The 16,993-nt window shown below is 47.4% G+C and overlaps 1 protein-coding gene across 1 annotated transcript in view; it reads left to right on the top strand.

The window, feature by feature from the left end:
* Positions 1-3,517: 3,517 nt before the first annotated feature.
* Positions 3,518-16,993, top strand: part of SCHIP1 (schwannomin interacting protein 1) — a 65,581-nt gene continuing 52,105 nt past the window's right edge. The window contains exon 1 of the mRNA XM_069024289.1: positions 3,518-3,541. The gene's annotated coding sequence lies outside the window, so the exon portion shown is untranslated. The remainder of the gene's footprint in view (positions 3,542-16,993) is intronic.

The raw sequence follows: 16,993 nt of genomic DNA, 5'->3' as shown, positions 1-16,993 counted from the left end.
AGCTGTAGTTACAGGAGGGTGATTTCTGACAGTGATGGCATTGAGTGCCCAGTGAAGTCTCAAAATCACTCCACAGGTTGGGGTCTGGTCTCCCGAATTTCCCTGCCACAAGCTGCCATGCAACCCCTGCTGCTGCTCCCATCCCAGGCAGTGCTCCCAGGTGCTGGATTTGGATATTCCAGCATTTTCACTTTGCTTTCTCCAAGCGATCAGTTCCCAGCAGCAGCTCCTGGGCCATCATTTATTACAAAGAATTCATTCTTCAGCCCCCACGTGGCTTTTGCTGCTGTACCTCATTTGCTGCCAGCATTCCCATTGTTTCTTTCTGTTTCCCTCTCCAGCTTTCCCAGCGTGGTGCAGGGATGGAAGTTAATTCAGCAGCAATATCTGTTCAATTTGCCAGTGGGGTTTTATTTTATTTACAGCAGCTCCTTCGCTGGCTGTGCCTGTCCCTGGAGCCACAGCAGCTGGGAGGTTAAAACAGGGATTCAGGCAGCTTCCCACTGGAAAACTGGATCCAAATTCCCATTTTTTGATGGATGCTGGACACAGTGGTCCAGACAACTTCCTCCAAAGACAGCAACACCTTCTGATCAGCAGCTCTTCGTTTGTTCTTGTCCCGATTCCGGAATTAATTCCCAGGACTGCAGGAATGTCAGGCTGGGACATGACAAACTCATTTCCTTTCCTCTCCCATAGCCACCAGCTCACCATGGATGAAGAAAATAATATCCAGGAATATCCTCTCAACCTCCAGCCCCTGGAATCCAAAGTGAAAATGTGAGTAAGGAAAAGTGCTGGCTCTGCCTTGGAATGCAGCTGAGGGTGTCCAATTCCTGAGCTGCAGGATCCACCCTGGATCCATCCTGGATTTCTGTGTAACTGGATGAAAGAGCTTCAATTAGCAAATTGACTGAGTTCTCTATGTTTAAGCACGTGGAGCTGAGAAAACGGGGATTGTTCAGCCTGGAAAAGGAGAAGGCTCCAAAGTCACCAAATTGTGGCCTTGCAGGGCCTAAAGGGGCTGCAGGAGAGCTGGAGAGGGACTGGGGACAAGGGATGGAGGGACAGGACACAGGGAATGGCTTCCCAGTGCCAGAGGGCAGGGATGGATGGGAGATTGGGAAGGAATTGTTCCCTGGGAGAGCGGGAAGGGGCTGGGATGGAATTCCCAGAGGAGCTGTGGCTGCCCCTGGATCCCTGGCAGTGCCCAAGGCCAGGCTGGACATTGGGGCTTGGAGCAGCCTGGGACAGTGGGAGGTGTCCCTGCCCATGGCAGGGGTGGGGCTGGATGGGTTTTAAGTTCCCTTCCCTTCCCTTCCCTTCCCTTCCCTTCCCTTCCCTTCCCTTCCCTTCCCTTCCCTTCCCTTCCCTTCCCTTCCCGGGATGAACATTCCCTTTGAACCAAGTTTCCAATGGTAAACATCAGTTTTGCACCAGTTTTGTCATCTCTTGTGTGTAACTAAAGGAATATTTGGGAATCTGCTGGATTTCCCGTGTGTGCAGAGAAGCCAGGGGAGGGAAGGGCAGCACAGAGCCTTTTCCCCGGTGCTTTTCCCACCCAGCATCAGTTTCCCAGGGACCCCGTGGATGGAGCAGCCCTGGGGGTGCAGGGGCTGGAGAGGGGAGCAGAATTCCTGCTCTGGGGGTGCAGCCCAGCCCCGCGGCACGGGAAAAGCGGGATTTCCTCGGGAAGCCGGGCAGCTGCCGGCACTCAGCAAGGCCCACGCTGACACCTGGCTGCACCGACGGGAAGGGAGCGATGCGCATCCCGGGGCTCCGGGAATCAGCTCCCGAACTTCCAAATGCCACCGAATCACGGAATCATGGAACGGTTCGGCTTGGAAGGGACCTTTAGAGACCTTTCAGTGCAGCCCTGAGCAGGGATAGCCTCAATTAGGGCAGCTTGGCAGCCTGGTTTGGGGTGGTTTTAGGGATGGGGCGTCTCCCACCTCGCCACCCTCATGGAAAAAAATCCTTCCTCCTATCCTAAGTCGAGTCTCTTTTGGAATTACAGAATAATTTTAATTTTTGCTGCACATTACACGACATGGAGTTCCCCCTGGGGTCAGTTATTCTAAAAGTCTTGACTTGGGATAATTAAAACTTCCCCTCGTATTTATCAGAGTCCAGGATTCCTTTTGCAGCCTTTCCCATCGTGGATCCTCCAGCCCTGGAGCAGGAATCGCCTCCATCCAGCAAGCACTCCCTCACTTCCAGGCCATTAAAATATTAATGCATATTAAAATATTTAAAGGACACGAAGTTTCCAATTAAAACCCAGGGTCTTTTCAGCTTTTAGTCACGCAAAGAAAAGCCAGATGAAAGAATCCATTTTCGGGGAGCTTGCTAGGAGGGTAATTACGACTGAAGCTCAGTCTATTCTGCAGCTTTAAAATAGAAATAAACGTAAATATAAATCTGTGAATATAAATACATAAATGCAAATCTGTAAATACCGCTCATCCCAGTGAATAAACCCTCAATAGCTTAAAAATCCTCCAAGGAACTCTTCCTACAGAGAAGCTGTGGATGCTGGAGTTGTTCCAGGCCAGGTTGGATGGGGGTTGGAGTAACCTGGGATAGTGGAACGTCCCTGCCCATGGCAGGGGGTGGAACAAGATGATATTTTCCAACCTAAACCATTCTGGGATTCCATAACTCCACAACACTGGTCTGGCTCTCAAATTCCAATTGTGTGTGAATGATAATCTGGAACATGCTATGAATATAAAGCATCGAGGGTTGTGAATTCCTTTAAATGCACAGATGTGTGTTTTTATTTTGATTGCAGGGTGTCAAATCGGTCTCAAACCACAACCACTTCTGTCGGTTTTGGGATAGGTTTGGACTCTGAGTAAGGTGTTTCAGTGGAGCTGCCCCTGCCCATGGAAGCAGATGATCTTCCAAGTCCTTTCCAACCCAAACCATTCTGGGATTCCATAATTCCATGACACTGCTCTGGTGCTTCACTTCCAGCTGCACCTGATCTTAATCCGAAGTGGGCTACAAGTACAGAACACTGAAGGTTGTGAATTCCTTTAAATGCACCAATGTGTATTTTTATTTGGATTGCAAGGTGCCAAATCGTTCTCAAACCAAAATCACTTCCGTCTCTTTTGGGATTGGGTTGGACTCTGAGTAATGTGGAAGGAGTTTGGAACCAGATGATCTTTAAGGTCCTTTTCAACCCAAACCACTCCAGGATTCCCTGACCCTCCTTTACAGATTACCCCAGTAGTGCCTCACACAAACCCTACAGAGGTGCTTCCGTGTGCTCCCTATGCAGAGAGGAAACCTGAAATGGGAACCCCCCCAACCCCAGCGCTTTCAGCCAGGGATCTGGACTGAAATCCTTTGTTCCCTCAGCATCCAGCGAGCATGGCGTGAGCACCTGCAGCGCCAGGACCTGTCCCCACCCCCGGAGCCGCGGGACAAGCGCAGCCCATCCCCAGAGTCCCCAACGTCCTCCACGTCGCCGGCCTCGGGCAAGATGAGCAGGTCCGTCAGCATGAACACCTTCTCCGACAGCAGCACCCCCGTGAGTCCCGCTGCAATCCCTCCCTTGTTCCTTTCCTGGCTGCCTTTCTGGGATCTGGGACAAGTGCAAGCTCAGTTGTGGGTTCAGTGGGTTGATAATGGGTTAAAAAAGGATTTTTAGGTGTTTCAAATGACCTTCAGGCAGAGGTGCCTCTTGTAGCCTCACCAGGATGTGCCACTGTGGGTATCAGACCTGGATTTCAGCAGATTTTGGAGGTGTTCTTGCTGGAAAAAGGTACTTCCAGGTGGTCTTGTGTTCTCCTGTGTGTTTAGAATATTGTGTTCCCAAAACCCCCCAAATTGTTGTGCTTTTCCAGCAAAGAAAGGTGGTTTCTTGGTTGGTTTTTGGTTTTATTTTGTCGGGGGTTTTGTTGGTTGGTTTTTATATTTGCTGGAAGCTGATTTAGAGGTCCAAAATTACATTTGATTTTGGAATAAATATTCCTCCGTGACCAGTGGCTGGAAGCTGCATTTGTCTTTTTAAAGTGACCCCAAACAAACCCCAAATGCAGATGCCATTTTTGGAATACAGACAATTCTGTGACTGCCTCTGAATTGGGATTATTAGGTCAATAAGCAAATACAGAGCCTGGAAACGTTGTTTTCAACTTTGTCACAGAGGATGAGATTTGAGGGAATTACAGACCGGAGTGCATGGAATAACTCAGGAATTCCAGGAGCAGGAACTGCCGTGCTGCCTGGTGCAGGAGGTGTCTCCCTGCTCCTGAGGAGGGAACAGGTTGGTTGGCTCCTCACTGTCAGTGGCTGTTGCCACTCACAGGACAGCATTTGGTGGCTTCTGAATCCCTACAAAAATTCGGGAGTCATTGTTAGTGGTGTTCTCCGAGCTGGATTAATTTAATTCCGCCTTGAGTTGCAAAGTTGGAGCGATTTTCATCATGTAAAGCCCAGGGCACTGATCCAACAGAGCTTTTCCATGCTAAAAGCTCTGATCTTGGGGTTCTGGGGATCATTTGACTCTTTTCCAGTGTTGATCCAGGCCCAAAGAGAAGCTGTTCCCACAGGTTTATCGTGGGATGCGATGCCTGACAGAGTTTAATAAAATATCCCTGAGGGCAGTGGTTTGTTTTCAGTTGGGAGCTGGAGAGCAGGAGGATAAAGTGGGCTGGAATATCGGGTTGGACACTGAAGTTTCACGGATCAAAGGGGTTTGGTGCCTTTAACGAGAGGAATAAATGGGATGGAAATGTTTATCTGCCACTGGAATCAGCTTCCACCAGAGGTCCCTCGTGCCCTGCGCAGGGACACTCCCGGGTGCTCCAGAGCTTCCCAGCACTAATCTCGGTTGGAAAATGACACTTTTGGAGTGTTTGGGAGTTCAGTAAGGGCAGCTGGGAGTTCTGTGTTTGCGGGAAAATGAAGTTTGGATACTGGGGTGGGGATTTAATTTGTGTTAATGCGGCGCCCACTCATCCCACTTCCACGTGCAAAGGAAAAGGGGAATATTTCCTTACACTTCCTGGTGCTTAGCCTGTTAATAACCCTCGGAAAAACAGGGAATTTTTCTGGTGGCTGAGACATAAAACAGGCACAAAATAAAACAGGGCACAAAGCAAAGCGCTGGAAGTCCCCTGTCAGAGGCAGAGAAGGAATAAAGCAGTGTTAAACCATTGGAACTTCACACCCAGAGAGGATGAAGTGAACCCCAAAATATTTCATGAGTTGATAAAATCCAGAAATTCTCTGGTCAGTATTTTGAAGGTGAATTTGGGAAGATCTGTGAACACTCACACAGAGGTTTCATCTCTTTTTGCAATAAATTGATTTTCTCTGGAAAAGGGAGGCCAAACTGTCTGAGCTGCATGGATTGGAGTCTCCTGATGTCACCCAGAATTCCCATGTTAGGAGCATCCCATCTGACACAAAAATAGGTCCCCTTTTCTTGCCACTCGGCTTTCTTTGTCCAGTCCTAGAGGGACTCTCCCAGCTCTGTTTTAAGACATGGATTTGTGCTCAGTTGTTGTTCCCAAGGCTCCTGGATGTTTCCTACCCTCCAAATCCAAGAACCTCCAGGCAGATCAGCTTATCAGGGAATGGATCCTGCTGTCCCTTTACCAGCAGATAAATCATCCCTGACACGGGGAGAGAGCCATGGCTCCATCTCCGAGTGTTTGTGGGATAGAACCGGGGTTCCCCTGGGCCTTCCCCCTGGAGAGGACTGACGGAACGGGTGGGATGTCAGAGCTTGAGGGATGAGATGGGGAATGGAGAATCCTTGTTGGGCTGCTGCTCTGTAGCGCAGAAAGGTTTTTGTGTGTGGAGTACAAAGTGGTTTTAACTGTTGGAGAAGATCTGTTATCGATCACTGATCAGAGTATGGCATGAGGAGCTCCCAGGCTGTAGCTGTGCTGTTGTCACTTGCTTTCATTTTTCTTTTGCATGTTAATTTCTGCTAAAGAAAAAATTAGAAGACAGACAAATAATAGGTTTGAACTGATGTTCTTCCTTGTAAATGTTTTCAATTTTGTTACTGTGTAGAAGGGTGCCAAAACCTCCCTTCCTGGATGGGTTTCTGCTTTTTTCCTCCAGAATCCCAGAGTGGTCCAGGTAGGGAGGGACCTCAAAGGTCACCCAGTCCCACCCCTGCCATGGGCAGGGACACCTCCCACTGTCCCAGGCTGCTCCAACCCAACCTGGCTTTCGACACTTCCAGGGATCCAGGGGCAGCCACAGCTGCTCTGGGAATTCCATCCCAGCCCCTCTCCACCCTCACAGACAGGAATTCCTTCCCAATATCCCATCTAAATTCCAACTCCTTCAGTTTGAAGCCATTCCCTTGTCCGGTCACTCCAGTTCCCAACGAAGAGTCTCTCTTTGTCTCCCTCATTGCCCCACTCAGATCCTGGAAGGTGCTCTGGGCTCTCCACATAAATTTCCTCTCTCCAGGCTGGACAGCCCCACCTTTCCCACCCAGTCTCCTCAGGAGAGGTGCTCCAGTCTCCTTATCAACTTCGTGGCCCACCCTGGACTCGCTCCAACAGTTCTGTGTCCTTCTTACGCTGGGAACACCAGAACGGGGTGCAGCGTTCCAGGCGGGGTCTCGGGCAGCACTGAGCGTCCAGGAGGATGCGCTGTCCCAGCTCCCACCCCGCTGGGCTGCCCGGGAGAGGAGCGGGAGCGCCCCGGGATGCGGTGGCGGCGCTCGGGCGTTCAGCACCGCGGGCAGCGGCGGGGCCGGGGCCGCTCAGCACCGCGGACAGAGGCGCGGTCCTCTCGCTCCTCGGCCGGGGCTGGGGGCTCGCTGCCCTTGGATGAGGATCTTTCCCCAACCCTGTCACTCCCGATCTCCCATCCTGGCAAAGCGCCTCTTTTCCTCTCCTAAAAATCATTGCGATGCCCATGAGAATGGCACGAACCGATTCCGTAAAATTCCCAGTTTTTGCTGGAGCTAAGTCGCTCCAACAGGGGACTTTCTACCAAGAAATGCTCTTTTTAGAGGTGTAACCACACAAAACCTGCTTTTCCAAACGGGAATGGTTCTTTTCCCACCCTTTCTCCATCGGTTGATGCCACAGAACTATCCAGTGGGGAAAAGAGCCAGGACTGAGCTCCTCTGCCCCTAAACCCCCGTTTGTTTATCATTCCTGCCCCATGTGGTGCCTTCACAGCTGGGGCTTTTCCCAGTGATTTATTAGGGTTTGGTTCTAAAACCTTAATTCTCTCCGCAGCCTTTGGGTGTTCCTAGGTCTCCCACCTGCAGGAGAATCCTGTTTTTCCACTGGTGTCTGTGACATTCCCAGGGCTGTTTTGCACCTGCAGGGGCGATGGGAAGCTGAGGGGCAGGGAATATCAACGTATGGGAGGCAGTGAAATCCTAATGATCAGCGGGGCATTAATACAGAGAACATTCCCTCTTTCCTGCGAGCCTGGATTCCCAAATCAGCAGCCGAGAGGGAACCATCTGATAAATATTTACAGTGTGATTTCTATAGAATGTAAAAATGCAAATCTTGCCCTTGAGCAGCGGGGATGGAAACATAATTAAAGATGAGGGAGACAAATCCAGGGCTGAGATGAAAAGGCCCTAATTAGAAATCAAATATTTGATGGTTTGGGGAGAAACATTAACGCTGATGTGGCTGTCAGATAACACTTGGAATGAAGGGAACATGGAAAAAAATGTTGTTTTCAACCCCTCCCATTGGCTTTGGATAATCTCAGCTCTAAATGTGAGCAGGGGATTCACAGCACTGTGGCCCAACATGGAATTTATCTCTTAAAGGGATTTTTATGGAGAAATATTTGTGAACATAATCACCTGGAATGATTATCCAAGTTTAACTCTCTTGCAAATATTATCCCATGGGATTTTAACTGCTGGGATACAAAAGGACCCTCTTGAGCCTTTCTGCTGGTGGGAGCAGAACACCAATAATTCCTTCTTTCTTATGTTGTGTGTATTGAAGGTTGAGTATTGATGGGACCATTGATGTCGATTTGAGTTGTTGTGGTTTAGCAGCAGCAAAATCAATCCAGGAATGATCTTGGTTGACGATAAAATGTCTGATAAGACATTTCTGGTGGCGTTTCTGTGGGAATATTTGGCTGCTTGAGACACTCCAGAACAGTTTTGTCGAGCCCTGGGGTGGGTTTAGCTCTGTGAAGGTTCACAAGAGGATGGCCCTGGTGGGTACCAATGAGAGATCTCAAAAATAGGTTTGTTTTAAGTCCCACTTCAGGAAATTTGGCTAAATCCTTCATAAACCCTTTCTAAGCTAATTTGATCTCCAATATCTCATTTATTCCCACGGCATCACCTTCCTTTTACAAAGCCAGGCCCCAAAATGAAAATCATTTCAATGGAGGATTTAATGCTTAATTAAGCAGGGGGTGCAGAGCAGATTTGCACCATCGCAGAAAGTTCTTGGGGGGTTTCTCTCCAGCCCTGTGACAACACACTGAAAATCCAGAATTTTCTTTGTCCAAGGAACTGCCAGAGGGCAGGGATGGATGGGATTTTGGGAAGGAATTGTTCCCTGGGAGGGTGGGCAGGCCCTGGCACAGGGTGCCCAGAGCAGCTGGGGCTGCCCCTGGATCCCTGGCAGTGCCCAAGGCCAGGCTGGACATTGGGGCTGGGAGCAGCCTGGGACAGTGGGAGGTGTCACTGGATGTGACAGGCGGTGGACTGGGATGATCTTTGAGGTCCCTTCCAACCCAGACATTCCATGATTCTGCACCCTGTGTCCAGTGAGCTTTGCTGATGGCATTTGCAATCTTTGGGAATGATGACAATGACCTGATCTCTTTAGGCTGGAAAAGATCCCATCTTTAATCCAGAACTCCAAGACCTTTTGTTGTCACCCTTCCCCAGCACTGCTGATGACAGAGATCCAAGAGGTCAATCCAGAGTCAAATACTGGAGCAGTGCAGGAAATGGGAGTGGGTTTGGAATGGAAAGAGTGGGACTGGTGGTGTGCCTCAAACATGGAATTATTTGAGACTGGGAGATTTCCAGCCACAGGTTTCCCACAAGGAATTATCTTCACTGGCTGGAATGAATTATATTTTGGTGTGACCAAAAAAGAGGGGAAAATGTAAGAAATTTAAGTAATGGACGATAAAGTCACGATTGGACCAGGAGGAATTAGATGTATAAAATATATTTAATAGAAACTTCCTGGGATGGAGGGAAAATCTGATGGAAATTGCCCCATCCTGAGCCATTAAATTATTTTAGTGGCTCTATCACCACAGAAACGTGGCAGCAGCAGCACTTTAATGGGGTCTATTACAGAGCAGTGGATCTTCCCAAATATATCCAGATCATCTCCCAAAGGACAGAGTATTGATTCCTGCTCGTAAAAGGAATTTTCAGAGTAAACACACCGGGAAAGTGCATTTTGGTGGGAATAAATACGATTTGGGCTATTTCACCGCTTGGAATTTAAGCAAATAATAATAATAATTATTCTGGTTTGTGGGAGATTCTGACTCTATTTCAGTCACTCCATTTTTGGAGGCAATTTTCTACCTGTGAAATGACTTCTTAGGGTCAGATAAAGTTCATTAGGGAGACGTAAATGACATTTTAAGGGGGAAAATGTGCTGAACAATTCTGCCAATGGGATGCATTTAAGGAAAAAGCCATGTTTTCTTAGGGAATTTCTTCAATGGATTGAAGATTTCATGCTGGGGGTAAAAAAAGCCATTTAACTTCAGCAAAGATCCCAAAGCGAGCAGCACGGAAGCGCCCTGGTGGTGGTGGTTCATGTCCCACCTGCTCTGCCCATCCTGGAGCTGAGTCCCACCACGGGTGAAGCTTTTGGGAGGAAGGTTGGGCAGCTTTGCTCCTCAAGAACATCTCCTTAAATCCCATTTAATGGAGATTCCCACGTTGGAGTTATTCTGGTCCTCAACAAAACCTGATTAAATCCTGTGTTAATGGAGATTCCAATGTTGGAGTTATTCAGGTCTTCAGATTTTCTCCAAACCCCGTCTCTCACACCAATAATTTTTGGCAAAGCCACCCTTTTGCAAAGGCCTTTAGGAGATCCAAATCCAGCAGGTAACTCTGGGGTTTATCCCAGATTATTCATTGCTTCCATGATTTGTTTGATTGCATCACTTGGTTGTCCTTTTTATTTAGCTTCTGAGTTCTTTCTCCCTTTCCTCTGAAATATCAACCTCTATGAACCCCCAGATTCCCCCAAATTCCCCCAAATTCTCCCAAATTCCCCCAAATTCCCCCAAATTCCCCCAAATTCCCCCAGATTCCCCCAAATTCCTTTGTTCTACCCATGTGACAGTGAATTTTGAAGGGGTTTCCCATTGCTCAGGCTCTTCTCTCCAGTAAGATTTTGTTACCAGTGCCAGGATCACCTCACACCCCAGTTGTGTCCTTGTCCCTCGGACTGTGCTTTAAACTCCCCTTCGCTGGTGACTCCTGAAATTCTGACCTTATTTTGCCCTTCTTTGCCCACACTGAATTCAAGATTTCTCCTCCCATTGGACAGGGCAGGGAAATGCTGGGAGCTGAGCAGTTCCCACCTGGGAACACCAGAGCCAGAGGTGAACTCTGGAATATTCCTGTGGTTTATTACATTTGACATTTTCCTGCCCTTCCGATAACACCTTCCCCACATCGTGTGTGCACCAGTCCTTCATTATTTGAAAACTTGGGAGCTTTTGTTTTCCCAACTAAACCCTTGTTTCCGGTTCCTAATTAAGGCACTGCTTTAATTGCATTAACTGCTCTCATTCCGAGCCTGAGCGTGGCTGTGGAGCTCAGAAAACGCCGCTCCCCTCGCGTCAGTGGCCACGCTTTGGCTTTTCCAAGGCATTTAAAATTCCATTGCTGTTCCAATAAACCTCAGCCAGTGGATTATTTTTCATGGACAGACAGTCCATCCTTCTCCTGGGGGTTTTATGGACAGAGTGTATAAAATGATAACGCAATGAATGGGCCACCTGCCATCCTCTATCAGCTGCTTAAATCAGCTGCTCCAGACAGGAATTCAATACAGGAAAAGCTGTTCCAAATGGATTTTTCAGGTACAAGGCATAACAAGGAATTTCAGGAGTATTCTTGATCCATTGGCACCGAGATAGCTTTAAAGGCATTTATGGGCCTTCAATAAAGATGCTTTCAAACCATCTTCAGAATAATAAAATCGCTTCAGTGCTCTGAGGAGCTCGGAAGAAAATCAAATTATTGTTAGATTTGATTATGGCAGTGTCCAGAAATCCCAGATATTGGATAAAATCCGCTGAGAAGCAAAAGGAGAATCTCATTCAGGGAGGGAAAGGGAGAGAAGGTTTTGCATGCAGGAATAGAATATTCCCCTGTAATTTTATTTTTATGTAAATTATGTAAATTAGATGAAGATGTCATAATATTTCCCGTGCTGAATTCGTGGTATTTATGAACACTGCAGTGCTGTTTCCCCCTCTCCCGGAAAAACCTGCTGCGCCTCCCAGAATGCTGGGGATTTATTTTGTCTCCTGTGTTTAATTATGCAAAATTGGGATGCAAACTTAAATATGAAATCTTGAAGCCAAATTTCAGGGACAGATTTCCTACCTCGAAGGAAACGGAAAGGGAACATGGAGCTGCCGTGGGGAATTCAGTATTTTTTGTCCAGAGCTGTATTTTTTGGGATATACAACAATTAAAACAGGCTGCCCAGGTGGATTGCTGGATTCACCGTCCCTGGAAGTGTTCCAAAAATGTGTGGATGTGGCACTTGAGGACATTATTTAGTGGTGAACGTGGGTTGATGGTTGGACTTGGTCTTGGAGGTCTTTTCCAACCTTAAGGACTCTGTGATTCCATGAAATGAGGCCTTGGTGTCTCTTCCCAACACTGGGAATGCTGCTGTGGCTTCCTGCCCACTTGGGGCCCATTTTGATGTTTCTCTTCCTGACAGTCAAATATTTCCTGGATTTTCTTCCAAAATAATTCTAAATTTGCTTTGTGGGGTGGAGTTCCATGGGTGGCTGTAGGGCAGGGCTGGACATTTGTCTGTTCCTTCCCATTTGAGGGAAATAAAAACCCCAAACCTTTGATTGAGCCCTGAATCTCCTCCAGGGCAGCAGCGAGGCTCAGAGGAGCTTGGAATTTGCACGTACAAATCCCAGTCTGGCTTTTCCATGTCCCAATTCCCATTCCCTGCCTTTAATCCTCACACACTCCTTTGTTAAGCCCATCTGCAGCAACTCCTTCATTCCCTTCTGATGAAACAGATCCTTATCCCAGAAGAAAGGGAATTTGACAACTTTGTGCATGGATTGTGACCTTTCCCTAAGGATTTGTGCTCCCTCTTGGAGAAATCTTTGGGAAGGCACTGATTCCCTGCAAATCTGAGCCTGACTCATCACATCATCAGAAAGCCCCAAACCCAACTCGATGCATAAAAACATCCCAGAGTTCTTAACTCGCTCTCCAGGAGGAGTTTAATGAGCCAGAAAATTAAGAATATTCACATTTTTTTCCAGCAAGGAGATATTTTAATTCCAAACATTCCTACTTAATTTCCCTCGGAGCATAAACTCAGACCTTCTGTGGCAATGTCCTTTCAGCTGTCCTTGTCTTTGGGATTTTTCCATGCTTTTATTTTAAACCCAGCTCTTTGACACACAAGAAAGTATTATTTCATTTATTAGGGGCCGTGCCCACCATGAGATAATCATGGAGGAGGAATGAGAGGCTGTCACTGACTCCTCTCTCCATGAGAAAGGAATGTCAGAGCTCCTGGCTCTCAATGGATGCCTTTTCCAGCAGCACTGAAGGGCTTTATTTGGGTTCTTCCAGCACCACTGTCCTTTGTTCCCAGCCTTGGCCACACAGTGGAACTTTGTGTGCTGGAAGGGTTGATGCCAGCGGTGGAAAAGGTCCTAAAAACTCATGGAATTTCTTTTGGGATACATGAGCCTCAGTAAATAAGGTTTTATTACAGCAACAGGAGCAGAAAGAGAGGCATGGTTGGAGAAGGGTCTTGCTTAGAGTGTGACAGAACAAATCAGGTCGGGACAGGTTTAATTCAGGTGAATCGGGGTTTAATCCCAAACTCTCAAAGTTCGGGTCTTCCAAGAGGGATTTTTATTAAAATGTTCAAGTCAAAGTTTAGCCTTGTGCAAGTCTAAACTCCAATTAAATCAAATTTTTGTTAAAGTTGAATTAAAATTCAATTTTAGCATCACCTGCTGTTCTTTTTTCCGCTTGAATAGGGCTAAACAGGAACTTGAGTGTAGGGTTTTTATAATTGGGGGTTTTCCCTGGGAAAGGTTTGTTTTAGTGTCTCCTCCAGTCCCAGAGCAGCCCAACCAGTGGGAATGAGCTGTGTTTGTAACTCCAGAGCTGGTTTGGCTGCAGGGCTGGATATTCTGGATTGACCCTTGTCAGAAACTTGGATGTCTAAAAGTGAACCCTCAGTGCATCAGATCTTCTGCTCCTCCTGGGTTTTCCTAGAATTCCAGGAGGGTTTGGGTGGAAAGGGACCTTAAATCCCATCTCATTCCATGGGCAGGGACATCTTCCACTATCCCAGGCTGCTCCAAGCCTCGTCCAGCCCTGCCTGGGACACTCCCAGGGATGGGGAAGTTGTCCCAGTGTGTTGTTTATTTCCTTGGTTAAATCAGTGCCGGAGATAAATTTAATTCCTGTGGAATTTCACTTAAAACACAGAAATCGCCCCAGTTTTTGGGAATTCACCGTGATGTAAATGATGGGGAAATGTAGCTGTATCCTACTATAAACATTTCCATGGGTGAAGTAACTTACAATTGCATGATGCAGGTGTTTTCCTGTTCCATAAAACCTGGATGGACATGTGCAAAACACAAATATCCAGCATCCATCTGCATCCCAACTCCTGCATCCCTTGGCAGAGGGATGCTGTGGGATCAGTCCCTGAACGAGCCTCTCCCTGCCCCCATGAGCTGGGGATTTATCTGAGCAGCCTGACCTTCCCCAGGGACTGATAACTCAACTTCCTCCCCTTCAGCACCTCAATTAAACGTTGGGAAAGCCTTGCTTGGCCATTAGGATGAAAAATCCAGGATTGGAAATGATTACTTATTAAATATTTCCTGGGCACTCCTGAAAAAAAAAAAAAAGCTGGATTTTTAAATTTAGCTGGTTTGGGAGCTCAGCAGCTGGAGAAGGAGCCATGAACCTCTCCTGATCACAGCCAAGACGCCTGGAAAAATGTTTCCACAGTGACAGTAAAATCTTAATAACCTGTCAAAGGCGCTGCTCAGGAGAGGTTTGGGATGAGAAATTGCTCCAAGATTTCCAGCTGAACAATGCTGGGTTCACTTTACATCCATCAAAACCCAAAGTGAAAGTTAATTTACCTCAAGTCTTGCTGCTGAGCAAAGCCAGGGCCTACTTTTTAATTTTCAGGGAGAAAATTGGGCATTTCAGCCGTGGCTTTCCGAGAGCCAACGTTTGTGAGGAGAAAAATCCCAGTGGGGAAAGATTGGGAGTGATCAAATACTTGGAGGTGCTGTTAAATCTCAGATAATTGTTACCTCAACACAAAAACTGGGAAAAAATTAAAGAAATTACAACAGGGCCCCAAAGTGCCTAATTTACCTGACTGATTAATTACACCCCCAGGGAAATTTGGACAATAGGATCAGGAAAAACTGGACTGGTTTTGGACAATCTGATCAGGGGAAATTGAAATCCTGGTTCAGGAGAGCCCAGACACCCAAATTGTTCAGGATTCTGGGCGGCCTTCAAACAACCAGACAAATAGGAGCTGCTCCCAAGGAATTTTCTCCCAAAAAAACGAAATCCATACCTTTTCCTCTCACAGATGCTCTCCCAAACTTTGCATTTGCCCCATGGCTGCAGGTTGCTGTTGGTCACAGAAATAGTTTGGGGTTTTTTTTCAGGTTTGTTTAAAGGAAAGCTGGATTTGAGTTCTGCCTTCCACAGCGCCCGTCACACCCTGAGGAGCAGAGCTGGTGGCGATGGCCCAGCCCGAGGCAGGCAGGACAATGGTTTTTCCTGCTTTAAAGGCCTGGGAGTCATCCAGGATTTTCTGGGAGAGCCACGTCAACATAAGGAATGTGGGGACAGCCTTTAAGGGGTTTCTTGGAGCTGTTATGCATTTAAATTGTCCCATTAGGGGGGCCATGCTCCCCTGGCTGCCAATAAAATCAGTCTCGGGAGAGCTGTGGAGGCTCTCCCAGGAATTATTCCTGCTCTTTCCCACTTTAATGGGTTGCTTATTTTAGGAAAACAATGATTTTCTCCAAACGAGGCAGCCTGAAGTTTAACCTTTGTGGGTGGGTATTTATTTGCTGTGATTGCTGGGTGATGTTCTTATCTCTTATCACAGATTCACTCAATAAACGAGTTCATAAACAGGCCCCGCATGGATCCAGATTCCTGGATTCCTTTTCAATTCCTTGATTCCCTGCTCCTTGCCAGCCAACAGGAATCCCAAAGAGACAGCCAGAAAACAGAGGTGGGGACACAACGATTTCCTGCAGTGGCTTTTGTCCGTAATTAACAATAAAAGCTAAAATAGAAATGTTAATTATTGCCTGTAACACTCAGCTCTGCTTCACTTCTAAAGGATTGGGAGAATTTAGGTTGGAATATTAAAAATTTCCTTAAAGATAGGAATACCTGGGAAATGTCTCTCCAAAACTCCACAGCCCTGGCACAGGGTGCCCAGAGAAGCTGTGGCTGCCCCTGGATCCCTGGCAGTGTCCAAGGCCAGGTTGGAGCCACCTGGGATGGGGGAATCTCCTCAGGAATTCCTTTTATTCCGGTTTTCAGGGAAATTTTGAAGTCTTTTAATCACTCAGAGCACGTGAAGGATGTGGTGCTGTATCAGCCAGCAAGACTTTAATAATATTTAATAAAATCAAGGAGAATATTCCCACCCTGAGGGAGCAGATTCCAAGGGAAACTGCCCCCAATCCGTGAGCCTCTGGGGACCCAGCAATTTAGGGAATGCTCATTGCTGTGCTCCCAGACAATTCCCTGAGTGTAATCCCATTTCCAAGCTGGTTTTCCCTCCTGCCTGGCAGCAGGAGCTCTCAGACAAGGAATTTGTGAAGCTTGGATCACTTCCTGCTTGGGACAGCTTTGCTTAAAGGTGATCTGAAGTTTAAGGAGCTTCCCAGGAGGTTTACTCCAGACTCGGGGTATTTTTGGAGAGCTGCTGGTTGGAGAAGTGGAAGGAAAGCAGATTTTCCTAAGGAAAATGGAAGGCACCTCTGGTACCTGAGCAACTCCTGGGGCTGGTTTTCTTCCTACCGCTGGGAAAATCCCAGCTGGGGTGGATTCCAAGCCTTCCCTTCGCTCCAGGGCTCAGCTACATCATTGCCATCCCACTCTTGTCCATAAAACCACACTACAGCCAGCGAAGAGTTCTCCCAAATCCATGAATAAATCCCTAATTTTGCCGTGTCACTGCTGCCGAGCGATGCCACCTTCGAAATGCAAATTAACTCACGGCATTAAAGCTGACTCTGCTTTTCCGGCCCGGGCTGAGCTCACCTGGGTCCCCCCATCCCAAACGCATCCCTTTGCCAGATCCTAAAAGCAGGTTGTTGTCCCAGCCGGAATTTGCATTTCCAGGAGGGATTTCTTTTGTCTCCCGGTGCTGATTTGATTGTCCTCGCTGATAATCGCTTGATTAGCCTCCCATCAGCTCTAATAACTTGTTTCCTCCTGATTAGGGAGCCTAAGAAACAAATACGGGACGGGGTGGGGAATAAATGAGGAGCAGGAGGTTGGGAATATCCCAGATTTATTCCAGAGGCACCAGGAAAGGCACAGCCCTGCAGCTCCAGGAATAACTTAATGAATGAGGGCTGATTTCAGCCACCTCATGGATATAAATTGATCCAAAAATCCCAATTTCAGTGTAAAATAGGGATTGCAATGTGTTCTGTGCCATTGGAATTGCAGGAGAGGGAAAGCAGCAGCTCTGCAGGGCTCTCCACATTCCCTCCAGAACAGGGAGAG

Source organism: Aphelocoma coerulescens, chromosome 9 (genome assembly GCF_041296385.1).
Source record: "Aphelocoma coerulescens isolate FSJ_1873_10779 chromosome 9, UR_Acoe_1.0, whole genome shotgun sequence".
Lineage (NCBI taxonomy): Eukaryota > Metazoa > Chordata > Aves > Passeriformes > Corvidae > Aphelocoma > Aphelocoma coerulescens.
This window is presented reverse-complemented; position numbering and strand designations above follow the sequence as displayed.